Genomic DNA, 16,096 nt, shown 5'->3' on the forward strand with positions numbered 1-16,096 from the left:
CTTTTGGAGACAATGGTTTCATATGCTGAAACAGTAGCACGTATAGTTGAGAGCCTATACTAAGCATCAGTATTTCATAGAGTTCCAGGAGGCTTGAGTCCTTGAGTGTTTGATTTCTTAGTCTTTAAACTTTTTGATTTTTACCCTTAGGTATTCAAATGCAATGGCTGCATTCATATTCACTTTTGCATTGGATGGCATGAGCATCATCTAGGATCCTTGATTTCTTGTAATACTTTGATATTCCATTTTATAGCTCCATACTATATGTGGATTTGGAAACATACTATATGTGATTGGGAAACATGAGTATGGAGGTGTTGTTTGGTTTGTACGCCTTTTTGTTGGGTTTTGGGTTTCATTTTTGTTATATATTTGTTGGAGCTCTATTCTTCACTTATGTTGCCCTATTCTGATCTTCTTTTTCTTCTTGGTTTCTGGTATGCTGAATATTGTTCAGACGATCTGCCTCTATGGGGTATGTATTAACAAATGATTATTAAATGGTTGGCTCTTGTTCTTATTCATCAACTTTAGTTTTTGGTTCATAGATGTTTACAACCATTCCATGAGCTGTAGAGCTGTTTTTGGGTTCTATTATAGGCAAATGATTTTAATTTCCTTCTCTTCTTTTTCTTACTTGTTAATGTGTTGTTGTTGTTTTTTTTTTTTTTTTTTTTTTTTTGACCGTATAGCTTTATTTTGGAATATGAACACAAACTTGTCCAATTAATATTATCATGGGATTGATACCTTGATCAGACTACATCCCGGGCCAGCCATAGGCCTTAGCGGCTGACCAGGAAAGGGCTCAGAGTGGGCAGCTCTTTTCTGACAAAGTTAAATAGAAAACAAAGAAGAATGAGTATATTCTCTCTTCCTTTCCTACTAAAATGAATAGAGGGTCCATTGCTACGTACATTCCTAATGATCTGTCTCTGTTTTCACATGAAAAGAATGCTGGCGAAGGGAGTTAAGGAAGGGAGATGGTCACAAAAATTTGTTTCTCGGTGTGTTGTCTTAAACATTTTCAATTTTTTGTTTATTTATTCTTTTTGCACTCCTGTATCATAAGAATGCCCTCATGAATCCATTGGTTTTAAATTTGCAGTGCACTCTCTTATTATTATCCTCCTATTGTCCTAATACAATGGTATCAGATCAATCAAAAGGCAAACCAATTGCCTTGGGTAGTTCAGGACTTGGTTTTGTAACTAACTATTCCAAAAATAGGATTCATTGTAGCTAAGTGAATAGTATATATATATATATATATATATGTATGCATGTATTGAAGATATCTGAGTGTGTGTAGTTTTTGGAACTTGCATACCCAAGCAAAGAACCACCAGAAGCAACTCTGTTTGTTGGCCATCCCAACGAATACTATATATATATACAAAATTCAGGTGAGTTCTTTTGATTTGATGCTTTGTGATATTGGTCAAGATCATGGTGGCCATGTGTTCTGATAATTGACTTTCTCATTCATTTTGTTTGTTAATCTTTGTAATCTATCAAAACAATGTTTCAATTTGTGTATATATATATAGATCCCTGTGTTCTTTTTAGATTTCTCTTCTCTGTAATTCTCTTGCCTAAGATATTTAGCTTAGCTGAAACATTTGATGAATGGTTTCAAATATCTAGTGAAAAATGACCAACGGGAGGTTGTTCAGCAACTTCACAAGGTAAGATCATTAGCTCTTAAATCTTGAGTGCTAATTTGCGATATTCTATCTAATTTGTGCTAATTTGATTACTTTTTAAATACACATAAGGGACTCTCTTTTTACTTGTCTTCTTCTTCCTTTTGACCAGCCTCTCTGTGTCTGCATTTGCTTCCTTTTTCATTTTAGGTATGCAAAACCCAATACTTATCTTTCTATATATGTATATCTATTGTAATAATAGTAATTTTTACATGTGGGTTTGTGTAATGCAGATGATATATTTGGGGGTAGATCTTTAATGGGTCAAAATCTTCTTCAAGCCCAGAAAGGTGCTTTTCAATTATACCCTTTTTAATCCATTGTTTTAATGGGTATTTTTCATTTGAAATTTTTGTTTTGTTTTGTTTTGTTTTGGGGGTTTATAATGTATGTATCTGCTGGATTTGAATGCTTAAAATTTTAGCAAAATATATGATGATTGAACATTAACATATGGTTAGATTAGATTCAGTAGTAAAAAGAAAGAAAGAAAGATGAATTTATTTACTTTTGAGTATATAGCCTTTGAAAATCCTAAGTGATTCGTGATTAGATCAAGATTAAAATATTCCAAATCCCAAGTATCCAAAACACACAATCTAAACCAATAAGCACTTACGAAAGTGATTTAGATTGTTTGTTTTTCGGAATAAATAATAAATCAACACAAACGATTTTTACGTGGAAAAAATCACAATTGAAGAACCTTCAATTGTAATAAAAAACCACGGGCGAAACGCCACTAATCAATCCACTACTGAAGTAAGAAAGATTACAAAGATAACATACAAATTACCCCACTCAGTCAATTTGTCTTCGAATCTTCTGTAACTCTTTCACCACGCCTTCGTCTCGGAACTGATCAATCCTGAAGTTGAATCCACAACTTCACTTGTCGAATGAACGACTACGTACAGAATCAAACTCCTTTTGATACTCTACGCTTGAATCTTCGAAATCCACCGAAGAGATTTCTCTCTTGAATTTAAAGTAACCAACTCCTTGATGTATGTATCTTAGATCATGATTGAAGAACTCTTCTCAAAACATCAAGGAAAACTCACAAAAAGCCTCAGAACCAAACTTCCAACCAAACCCTAGGACTCTTGAATAAGATCTAAGAAAAGTTATCCTAAAAACAACCTAAACAGATATAAATAGGAATCCTGAGTCCGCGATCTCCGCTCGAGCGGACAACATCCCGCTCGAGCGTCTTCAGCAAAATCTGCGAGCGACAAAACAGAGTTCCGCTCGAGCGCTTGATGACCCGCTCGAGCGCGAAATCATGCCTTCCAGTATTTTAACAGACCTGTCAAAATACTGAGAGACTACAATATACGCTCGAGCGCCAATGGTCCCGCTCGAGCGGGAAGAACAAAAAACACAGGAAAATTACAACTTGTTCAACACAAAGTTTTGTACCTGGATTTGACAATCAAGGGACCTAACAGCCTTGATTAGCCGACCACACTTGATTTGGACACAATGTTTAGTTTGGTTTGATTCAATTCACTTCGGTTATTGTTATATCAAATTAAAATTTAATTCGCTTCAGTTATTGTTATATCAGATTAAAATTTAACTAGTATGGGGCTCTTCCAACGAAATTATCAATATTGTCTTGAGCATTTTCATTTTCTGAGGCATACAACCACAAAAATCCCCTATTTGAATGGTAGAATGAAAACTTGAACTCAAATCAGTTGTTTGAATGGTTTGTTATGGACTTGAAAATTCATTGATATAAATGACTGAAATTAAACATCTTGTGAAGGCTGTGTAGGAAAATTTGACAGAACCAAAGGAATCTTTGAATTTTTTTTATTTTTTATTTTCAGTTGAAAACTCAATCTATGTCGAATTGATTCGCTGCCTTGAACTTGTGTATAGTATCATTTCTATCATTATACCACCGCCAGAAAAGTGGACAGAGGAATGCTGGGGAACTGAATTGAAGGAAAGGCTGGAATACAAAGCTGTTCTGTTGAATCTTAATTTAAAATTAAAAAGATATGTTGTTTTGTTGAAATTGGAGTACCAGAAAAGGTAGTGTTAGTTTAAACTACTTTGACTGTTGGATCTCTAAATTTATTTATTTATTTATTTTCTTTGTGTTAGGGGTTTTTTGTCATTTGGTTGTAATTCTAGTACCTGTAAAAGCCTAGCATGTTACTAAACATGTGCCATTGCATTTATAGTTAAAATTATCATTACCAAAGTGCTTTCAGGAAACAATGATCAGATCATTTCCTATTGTGGTTCTTGTCTTTGAATGTTCTACTGATCTTTTCAGTTCAACTGATTTTAGTTAAATCTTACAGAATTGTCACAATCTAATTTTTTTTTTTTTAAAAAATAGAGCTATAACGGCGTTTTCAAACGCCACTGTAGTATAGTGTTAACGATTATATTTTAAAATAAAAAAGAGCTATCGCGACATTTTTAAAATGTCGCTAAAATACGACGTGACGTTATTGTACTGTTATACAGCACATTTAGCGGTGTTTTTTAATATAGCGACGTTTTTAAAGCGTCATAAATCTACAACGACGGTCGCATCTTCGACGTTTGATACTAAACGTCGCAAAAGGAATTAGCGGCGTTTTGATAGCTATAGCGGCGTTTTTTAAACGCCACTAAAAATCTAATTTCTAGCAGTGTTTGCAACTAAGAAACACAAACATGGACACAATGTACGAATACAACACAAACACACCGACACAAAATTTTATTTAAAAATGTAGAACACGACACTTAGAAAACGCATGCAAAATATATAATTATATATAATATATTTATTATGTCATACATAAGAATAAATAATTATTATATGTCATATATATGAATATGTAAGTCAAACAAAGTCTACAAGAGAAGAATAGGTATATATTTATATGATTTTTGTTTTATTATTGGATTCCAAATTATTTTATTCACACATGTGTTTTATGTATGCCTAAGTGTTGGAAAGTATTTGATGAGTGTCATCTTATTGCAGTGTGGGAATCGTAATGGTAGTTAACTTACTGCCACCAGAGTGCTGCCGTATTAATCGGTGTTGGCTATGAAGCACAAACACTCCAAAAAAGGCCGCTTATGGGTATCAGATATACTTTGGATATGGATACGAGTCCAATACGGTGGGATACATGTCGGATACGATAAATAAGTATTCAATTTTTTTTTCCTTCTAATTTTGGATACTAGAGGTATATGTGAGGAATACAGGAGGGATATGCCAATAAAAGTATCCAATTTATAATTTTTCCTACTTTTCATTTTTTTTTATTATTTTAATACGCCAAATAAGTATCCAAATTATTATTTTCTTATTTTTTATTTTTATTTTTATTTTTTCAAAGGTCAATGCCCTCTCCCTCTGTTTCTATGTCTCTTCATATTCCGTAGGGCTTGCATTGTCGTTCATTTATTCCTTTGTGATAGACCAATTTCTACTTTGTTAGTTGTGCTATAAGGGCTACTCCCTCATGTGTCAATTTGAATATACATATATATTGTTCACATTGTTTCTACTTTTTAATTTGTTTCTATTGTTATTTTATTTTGTTTTTCAATTTTGGACATTATAACTTAGGACTATTGTTATCGTTGCTTGTTTTATTATCTTTATTGTTGTTCTTTAAATTTCCTTGAATATTTAATTAAATCCTTTGTTATTGTTTTTTTAATTTTTTGTCAAAACTTGATTGCTATTTCTTTTGTTATCGAGGAATTTAGTACTAGATATTTTATGAATGTACTCTTGCATGGGTTTTATTTTTATACTTACTATATTAGTAAAAATTATAAAAATAATTTTATTTTACAAACGTATCCTCGCCATATCCATCTCATACTTTTTTGGTTTTGCCGTATCGCCATATCCACGTTGTATTGTATCTTGTATTTGTATTTGTATTTGTATTGGTGTTTCCTAGGGTGTTGGAGTTGTAATGGTGATAGGCGAGCTTTGTATGCCAGGTTGGTGAGATTAATAGTAGTTGGTCTGTAGATTGTGGATTAAGATGCTGGAGAAGACCAGCTATTTTGTTTGCGTCGGGAGAAGTCGTTGGGGTAGGTGGTCAGCTTGAGCGGACCTTTGGACGGACGAACAGAGCTAGTTGTGGATCTGGTGTGCTGTGTTGTGGTGCTTGTTATAGTGACTAATGAGCCCAAACCATGGGCTGGTTTTCCCAAAAACCGTGGGCTAGTTTTCACAAAACCTATGAAGCTCGGTATGAGTACTGGTAGCGGAAGAATATGGGTACGTCAATACGGTAAAATTCAAAAAAAGTAGGGTATGGGTACAGCTTGGGCTTGGTACATTTGTAAAAAAATATTTATTTTTAATTTGGGGTTATGCAAAAATTGATCAAATGGTTTAATTTATTAAGAAAGAAAAAAAGAAAAAAAAAAGAAAAAAAAAAGAAAAAAGAAAAAAAAGAACACCCAATTAAAACACATTAATGTGTGTTTGGGAGGGAAAAAATTAGGTACACACCTAACCTTTGACATAATAAACAAAGTGGTTGTCACGAGACTTGAACCCATAACCTCAAGATTGTTTGGAACAAAATTGATTAAATGGTTTAATTTGTGAAGATCCAACCTACAATTTACATTTAATGCCAAAAGTAAATGTACAAACCAAAATTAAATGTCATTATATTAAATAACTTACAAACCAACTTAATTTTAAAATCATGTTAACCATAAAACTAAAAATAAAAAAGAAGTCTAGCGAAATGAATTTTATCTCTGTAGTAGAAGAAAATATTACTTTGACCAAGGTACGGTACAACTTGGGTATATATTAGGTACTGGGTACGCTAAAAATTAAGAAGAAAAAATTTGAGTACATGTTTTGTGTACCCGATACATATGCAGAAGTACTATATAAAGTACCATACACCGGTAAGTACCCGGCACAGGTACAACATGTTTGTCGAAGTACCCATGCTTCATAGCACAAAACCATAGGCTAGATTTTGGTGACAAAAAGGTTTTAAGTAGTCATTAGGTGTGTTTTCCCTCTTCAATGGGTGTGTTGTCTTTGGGTGTGTAATGAGCTTTACTGTAATATTTATTTTTTTAGTATAAAAATTATGACTTGCCTACCCAAAAAATGAAAAAAATAAAAAATAAAAATCCTTTTAACACTAGTGACTCTTCATTTACACGGTGACTCTTTCATTGTAATCAAGAAACACGAACACAGACACGACACAGATATGCCGACACAATTTTTTTTTTAAAATAAAGAACACAACATGTGAGAGACACGTATAAAATATATAATTATATATATTTAGTGCCTGGTGTGCTGCGTTGTGGTGCTGCTTGCGGCGACTAATGAGCCTAGACCATGGGCTGATTTTTCCAAAACCGTGGGCTAGTTTTCATAAAACCATAGGCTAGAGGAGCCATTATGTATGTTTTTCCTCTTGAAAGGATGTGTTGCTTTTGGGTGTGTAATGAGCTTCACTGTAATATCTAATTTTTAGTATAAAAATTATAACTTAGCCACCCCCCCTCTCCCCCAACCCTAAAAAAAAAAAAAGAAAAACTTTTTTTAACACTAATGACTCTTCATTTACACGATGACTCTTTCTTTGCAACCTCAATAAAAGTGATAGGTGCACTGAGGTGCCAAGGTCTCCTCGGGCCTAGGCGCAAGGTGAAAGGCGAGATGCAGGCTTCACAGAAAGTGCGGCGCACCTTGTACATAAAAAAAAATATAATGTATTATAAGCAAATATTTAGGGTTCAACATAAGCAAAATGAAATATTAAATATTTAAAAATATAAATACCAACAACCACTACTATTTTAACATAGACAAATGAACAATATTTCAAAGTTTTACATAAAACATGAATAAGAAAAGAGGGTAGAAGAAGAATAGGAAAAGGGGGGAAAAACAGATTAGTCCAAAGGATGAAAAAGAGAAGAAAGCAAATGGAAGAAGAAGAAAAAGGCATCAACGTGAAGAAAACAGAAGAAGAAGGCAACAACTTCACAACCATGTGAAGAAGAAGATAGCAACATAGAGAAGACAACAATGTAAAGAAGAAGCAGAGAAGAGAATGAGAGAGAAACGTAAGAAGAAGAAGACAACAACGTAAAGAAGAAATTTTGGAGCTGTTGGATTGGATAATGAGAGCAACAACAGCAAAGTGTTCTTCGGAGATTAGGAATTAGGGCTAATTTTTCTTCTATCGTTGATTTGGGACAGAATGCCCAATGTATTGGCACGTTTACTTAAGAGTAGGGATCTTTTGTAGCTACACCATATTAAATCAGTGGTTAGATTTCAAACAAAAGAAATCAAAGTAACAATAGAAAAAAGCCCTCAAGGCGTTGGCCTTGGGCCTTACTGCGCCTTGGCCCAGCTGGGCGCCTTAAGCGCGACTTATCAAAGTTGCCTGGCCTGGAATACTAAAAGGCGCAAACCTTGGGGCTGGATGGGACTTGGGCCTAGGCACACGCCTAGGAGCGCCTTTGATAACACTAAATATGACACATGACACAACACAGACATGCAGACATGAAGTTTTTCTAAAAAATGTAGGACATGACACATGGGGGACGTGCAAAATATATAATTATATATCCTACGTCATATATAAGGATAAATAATTATTACATGTCATTTATATGAATGTTTAAGTCAAAGATAATAATTTTTAAAATTTAAAGAAGAATATGTAAAAAATTATATGATTTTTTATCTTTATTTTTATTTTTATTATTGATCATGAATCAAATATAAGTCTAGCTCTGAAAACTTCTTTGGTGGCAAGTCAATGATGAAGATGGGAGGAGCAGTAGTGGCTAGCATGGTGATGAATAAGAAAGAAAAGAGGAGAAACCACGGGAGAAGAAATGGTGGGGAGAGAAAGGATAGAAGTGCCACCCCCCCCCCTAAAGAGTAGAGAAAGAAAAAGAGCAACTAGGGTTTTATAGAGAGAGGGGCTAGGGTTTCATAGAGAAAGAGAAAGCCTAGAGTTTTCACTAAATTTGAGCCTTTCAGTTGTTTTCTCCTTTCATTGACCTATTTATGTTCTTATTTAGATCTATCTACTTGGTGGATTATCTTTTGCGTAGAAGTTAGGCGTGCTCTCTCTTCGAAAAGTGTGTTACAGTACCTTTGCGCATGTAATGAGGTTCACTGTAATATCTAATTTTTTTGGTATAAAAATTATGACTTACCAATAAATAAATAAAAAACTCTTTAAACACTAATGACTCTTCATTTACACAGTGGCTTCTTCTTTGCAGCTAAGAAACACAAACATGGACATGCCACATGGACATAACAAAACACTGACGCAAAATTTAAAAAATATATATTTATATATATATAAGGCACGACACGTGGAGAACATGTGCAAAATATATATTTATTATATGTCATATATAACAATAAATAATTATTATGTCATATGTATGAAAATTAAATTCAAATTTTAAAGTCTAAAAGAGGAAAATAAGTATAAATTTTTATGATGTTTTATAATTGGATTCCAAGTTATTTTATTCAAACTTATAATGTGTTTTATGTATGTATAAGTGTTGGAAAGTGTTTGATGAGTGTCATCTTATAGCGGTGTGTGGTCACCACCACCGGAGCGCTACCGTATTAATTGTTGTCTGCTATGAAGCATGAATACTCCAAAAAGGGTCGCTTATGAGTATCAAATATGAATACGTATAGCGATCCCGGGTTTACCCTTGTTGTATAGTGATTCGGACATGTGTCCATGGATGTTGGTAGTTGGTTATTATCGTGTTTACATTCCTTTTTCTTCATATTTGAGTTATAGGATGTGTTAGGCACGTTTGTTACAGGTTGGTTGTGTTCGGGAGCCTAGTGTTGCTGCCCAGAATTTTGGACCTTCGCTCGAGCGAGGAGTTTGTTGCTCGAGCGAGAGTGGGGTTCGAGTATGGTGGGTCGAGCCAGAGTGGCTCGCTCGAGCGAGCGGTTGCACCTGGTTCTGGACCTGAGAGCTGTCTTTCTTGGCTCGAGCGAGCTTCCTTCGCTCGAGCGGTCTGGATTTTTCTTCGCTCAATCGAGAACTTCTTGGCTCGAGCGAGAGTTTTCTGTGTCTGGTCGCTCGAGCGACCAATCCTTCGCTCGAGCGAGCGTGTTTTATATCAGCGGACAGCAGCGTCTAAAACATCACTTTTCACTTCTTTTCTTTGATCTAACCCTTGATCCGAGCCTCTCTCTCTCTAAACTTGCACTCTCTCTAAGATTTGATCTCCCTAGAGTGTGAATCTAGCCTAGGGCCTTTGTTAAAAAGATAGAGGGTGTTGAGAGCTTCGATTTAATCTGAAAAAGTTTGGATTTGGAGCACGTTGATCTTCGAGTCTTCATCTCCTTTGTGGCTTAAACTTCGAGGTAGGGATATCCTACTCCTCTCTATGGGTTTTGTCTTTAAATTTTGGTATTTTGAGATGTTGGGCTTGGTTTGGTAATTTTGTGAAAGTTTGGGGCTTTTGTGTAATTTTACAAAAGTTGGGGTTTTATTCATAATAAACCTAGATGCATGTTTAGCATAGAAAAATGGAATGATTGTTGAATCATTGATGAAAATGGGACCTAAGGGTTGAAATGTTAATTATGGGAATTGACCTAATTACATTGTTTAATTAATTGGGATAATTAATTGAAAAGAATGAAGAAATGAAATGTTGATTGAATATCCATTGTGCATTTATTTTCTGTTTAGAAATAACTGCTTTGGGCTATCGGTGGAGGATAGTCGTGATTGTTGTAGACAATGCATGATGATTAGGCAAACTGAAACTAATCAATGAAGTGTGTCATGGAATTTGACGGTTGATAGAATACATTAATTGTATGTATTGGGTGATTGTATATAGAACCAATGTGTTTGTATACGTTATGTGTAGAGGAGGAGATAGGGGATGTACTCCGCGGTTTAGGGGAAGATAGGGGATGTACCTCTAAACCGGATAGTGATGGGAGAAGATAGGGGATGAACTCCGTAGATACAGCTTATATGCTTGTCTAAAGAAGTGAAGATAGAGCTTATATGCTTATCTTTGTGATGTGTGGATATAGCCTTTATGCTTATCTGTGGATATTGTTGTTATACATATCTGTTATAGAATGTGGATATAGCTTATTTGCTTATCTGAGAATGTGGATATTGTTGTTATGCATATCTGTTGAGCATGTGGGTAGTGCTTATATGCCTATCTGTTGAAAGAAGGGAAATGAAAAGTAATTGGGACTTGTAAGTCGTTTGACATAAATATATGATTTATGTGATTGTATCAGTGTTGGCCATCTATCAGTTGCTAATATTTTAGGCATTGTTCATGGTTGGTTTAGTGTATTTCTATTGGGCTGTGGCTCACCCTATATGAGAATATCATTTTCAGGTGCAGGTAGCATGCCACCTCCAAGGACATAGCTGGGAGGCTAGAGGCAGGCATACTTTTGTTGCTTAACTTTTGATGTATTACATGTAACTTCAAGCCAAGGGCTTAATGTGTAAACGAGTTAGTACTCTTTTGTTGTAACCAAGTGTTAACTTGGAAAGCTGTAAGCCCGTAGGGCATTTTGTTATGATGTTAACATGTAATACTTATGTAATGGAACTCTAAGGAATAAAGGAATGTGGTTAGTTTATATGTCAATGCATGTCTTATTTGATGGGTTTAATGTTGTTATTTTGAGGGCGTTGCAACTTGGTATCAGAGCGTACCGGGTTCGAATACTTTGGGTACGTGGGAAGTGATTAGTATCACAATGGGTTTGTCTCGCTTGATAGAGACTTAGATGTAGTATCATATGCTATGTGCTTAATTGATAACATGCTTATGTGACTATGTGGGTATGGGATTTAATTTCTGGGATGTTGATTGGATCCTTGAGTTTCTGGGAGTCTTGTTGGAAAAGCACTTGATCAATGCTGTTTCTAACCGGAACTCTAGTAACGTCTCGGGACTATCATTATCCGGAAATGAAATTCGTAAGTGCTTATGTGGAATGAATTACAGTTGTCCATGCATTAGGACGTGAGTGTTTAGTTTCGGCACATTTATGAATGTGCTAACGTTCTGTGTTGCCATTATTAGTGTAACAACCCTCGTTACTGTTTACCGATAAACACTGATTACCGTTAAACTGAATTGATTATGACTGATAATTGGACTGGTAAAAGTACTGAACTGACTGACTGAAATTGGAAACCAAATTGATTGAATATATGTTAATTAAATTGCATTCTATCTGTTCATGCTTATATGTTTAAACTGCTAATTGAAGGCCTTATCGGCGGCCGAATTAGAAACCGATTAATGTTTTATGATTGTCATGATTAATGTGATTTTATGGTGTATTTACCTGAAAAAAACTGATTAGGTATGATTAAATTAGATTAAAATAAGCTAATTAAAGAGTTGGACTTAATTACCAAATTGCCACACTTAGTGGCCCACTCAATATAACATATTTGAGCCTCATTACACTTCATTCAAAACATTTCCTCAGCTCATTTTGAGAGCATAACCGAACTAGAGAGAGAGAGAGAGGAGATAACTTGATTTCATTGTGATTTGGCTTAGAGAACTTGAAGATTTGAAGTGTAGATTGCCCATTTGAGCTTCATTTCTTGAACTACAAGACCTAAGGTAGTGTAATTACCCTCTTGTTATGAATTGAGCTTGTTCTTGCATGATTCATGTCAAAAGTAGTGATTTGAGCATAGAACTAGCTTAAGTTGTTGAAATGAAGCTTAATTGTTGCATGCATGTTTATATCGCTAAGTTTTGAGGTTGTAGTTCATAATTCCTCACATGCATGTTCATGTCTTGAGAGTAGATCATGAATTCATCATGTTTTTGGAAGTTTAGACTCATTTGAACTTACTTTGGAGCTTGAAGTTGATTAAAGCCATGCATGTCACATTTGAGTTGTTGTTCTTGAAACTTGGTTTGAAATCATGTTTAATTGAACTACCCTTGGGCTTTGATTTCTCAAATTGATCTTTGAAACATGTTATACTATGAGTTTTGAAGTGTTTTCCAGAAAATTAGCCCAAAAGGATCGAATTTGATGCATTGGAACTTGATTTGAGCATTGGAGTTCAAATCTGGATTTTCCAGATTTCGCACTTCCGCTCGAGCGGGGGGAAGTGCCGCTCGAGCGTGGAATTCGAGCTCCCAGCATCTTGCACTGTTTTACAGTCCGCTCGAGCGGAGTAATGTACGCTCGAGCGTAGACCTTTGTCAGCATGTCCGCTCGAGCGGGGAAATCCACGCTCGAGCGGGACCTCTGATTTTCTGAAAATGTTTTCTGAGTGCATTTTTGCATCCTCATCCCATTCTAGGCATTCTTAGGCCTAGTTTAAGACAACTTAATGAGGATATAGATGTAGAACACACCAAGGCAAATTAGGAGTTAAGTTATTATCTTTCCCAACTGTGTAGCTTAGTGTGTGTTCGATCTGTTGACTGTGTAGGGTTGACTTCCGAGAAGACGCTCTAGCTTACTATAGCCCAGAACTCTGTGAGTAACATTTGTGTAAAGATATGTTCAAAATGATTATCTTCTGAACAATTAAACTGAACTGTTTCTGAACTGTTATTGTTAACTGAATGAATGAATGTATGACCTATATTCTGAACTGTATTGTGGCATCCTTAGCAACTACTGTTACTGTTACTGTTACAGAGATCTCTGTCGGTTCCCATGTTGGAACCACTACTGTTTACTGATATGATGGCCATCATTCACTGTTTGGTCTATTAAGACCCGGTCTATTAAGACCTACTGTACTGTTTAGCTACTGGATGTACCACATATGACTGTTATAATCTGTGAAACTTGGAGCAAAGTGCTGCACGGAACTAAGTGCTACAGAGTGAGCCACCTCTAGAATCTGTGCGAGACACCTCTTGAGTCCATAAGAACTGTACTGTTACTGTACTGTTACTGTCACTGTTACTGCTACTGTACTGTTACGGTTACTATTACTGTTACTGCTATTGTACTGTTACTGCTACTGTTACTGCTACTGTACTGTTACTGTACTGCTACTGTACTGTTACTGTACTGTTACTGTCACTGTTACTGTTACTGTACTGTTACTGTCACTGTTACTGCTACTGTACTGTTACTGTTACTATTACTATTACTGTACTGTTACTGTTACTGCTACTGTTACTGCTACTGTACTGTTACTGTACTGCTACTGTGCTGTTACTGTACTGCTACTGTGCTGTTACTGTTACTGCTACTGTACTGCCACTGTACTGTTATTGTTACCGTTACTGCTACTGTACTGACACTGCTACTAGTACTGCTAACGGATGTGCCACGTACGATTACTATGATTTCTAAATGACTGTTACGGCATCAAATATGAGCCACAAACTGACTAACCGATATACTGAATCAATGGATTGTTTTAAATATTGAAAAGACATTCTTCCTAAACCTCTTTACGTATTATGTTATTCACTGGGCTTTAGCTCACTGCTCATATATATATGTAGGTGTTCAGGCACCGGACCGCTGCTAGGAGCGTCAGGCAAGTTTTTGTTTTGTCAGCCAACCATTGTGCCTCACTGTGAGGTTCCAAGCCGTTCGAGCTTCGGCTTTGGGGTGTTTTAATATTCCTCGTCTGTCTCTGTAACTGTTTTGATTACTGTATAGACTGTATAGACTATTACTGTACTGTTTAATAGGGATTAGATCCCTGTTCTGAATGATTGTACTTGTTTGTGTAGACTGTCACAGCTCATTGGACATTGTTTATTTACTGTATTGGCTTCCGCCAGGCCCTGTACTCTGTTTTGCTGGATTACATTTAGGCAGGCCTTCGGTAATCTCGGATTACTGGCCGGTTACGGTGCTAAACCCATAGGGCCGGGTTTGGGTCGTGACAGAGTGGTATCAGAGCGATATTTAATCACGAGTTATACTGCACACACGTGTCCAAGTGAGCTATAGGATGTCCTAGAAAAGTAATTAGGGCATTGCATGAACATGAGAAGTGTGTGTGGCCATGATTTGAATAAATGTGTTAATGTGTTTAAGTATGCAACTGTCTATGCTTATGATTACCGTATTGTCTATGGTGAAATGAACACAACCTACATGCATACTTAAAGAAGTTACGTAAGTAATTAGGGCATTGCATGAACATGAGAAGTGTGTGTGGCCATGATTTGAATAAATGTGTTAATGTGTTTAAGTATGCAACTGTCTATGCTTATGATTACCGTATTGTCTATGGTGAAATGAACACAACCTACATGCATACTTAAAGAAGTTACGTGGTATAACATGTAATGTGAATGTTAATACCGAATATGGAATCTATGTGATTATGAACGTGTGGTAGTAAAGGGTCATGTGACCGTACCTGAGTTGAATTGAAAGCATACACACGTCTGATATGAAATAAAACGTGAAGTCAGTAAGAACCTCTCCTGGATTGATAATCACCCTGTTGTGTGTAAACAAGGGAAAGGGCGAGGATTGTGAACGAAACTGAATCTTCTGATCTGAGGATTAATAGGCTAGAATGAATGATTGAAGCCTTAATCGAAAATCTGAGATAATAAAGGCAGACATATGTGCCTGAACCAACTGAATATGAACTGATGACACTGATAGAGAAACCCAACAAACTGAAACCACCGAAATTTCTGGGAAGTACCGAACCACTGAAACTGAGGCTTGGGTTCAGAAACTGAGAAAATAGGTGAAGTGTTCTTCGAAAAATACTTTCCCCCAATGCATCCAAGATAGGGAAGTATCCGAGTTTGAACAACTTGAGTAAGGTGATAAGACTGTGGTCGAATACGAGGTAAAATTTACCTAGCTAATTCGATAGGCACCCCACATGTTAGATACTGTCTACAAAAGAATAGAAAAGAATTGAAGGTGGGCGTGACCTAGATGTGTTTGACTGAATTGACGTGCTAAAACCCAACAAAGCACGTAGATGTCCTGGATAGAGTATTAATGCCTGAGACAACGTAGCAGCATTGAAATATCCAAATCAACATCGTCAACCGAATCAGAAAGAATAAAACGGAAGTAACAGAAAGTGAAAATGACCACTGCGAATGGAAAACCTCGGGCAATAGCCTTGACCAATGATACACCTATCTGTACCGATTGTGGGAAATAACATTGGGGCGTGGCCACCGCCTGTCTAAAACTCGCTTTAGACGTGGACAGGAAGGACACTTGCCTAAATCTTGCCCACGAACTCAACCGAACGACATTGAGTCTAAACCTAGACCCTAGTTCCAGAGAATGCTCGGAACACTGAAATGACTGACGCAGGTATTACCTTAATTAGGTGTAATTGCCTATACGAACATTTGACTGG

The sequence above is a fragment of the Camellia sinensis genome, chromosome 5 (assembly GCF_055761805.1).
Source record: "Camellia sinensis isolate YWXY chromosome 5, ASM5576180v1, whole genome shotgun sequence".
NCBI classification, from domain to species: domain Eukaryota; kingdom Viridiplantae; phylum Streptophyta; class Magnoliopsida; order Ericales; family Theaceae; genus Camellia; species Camellia sinensis.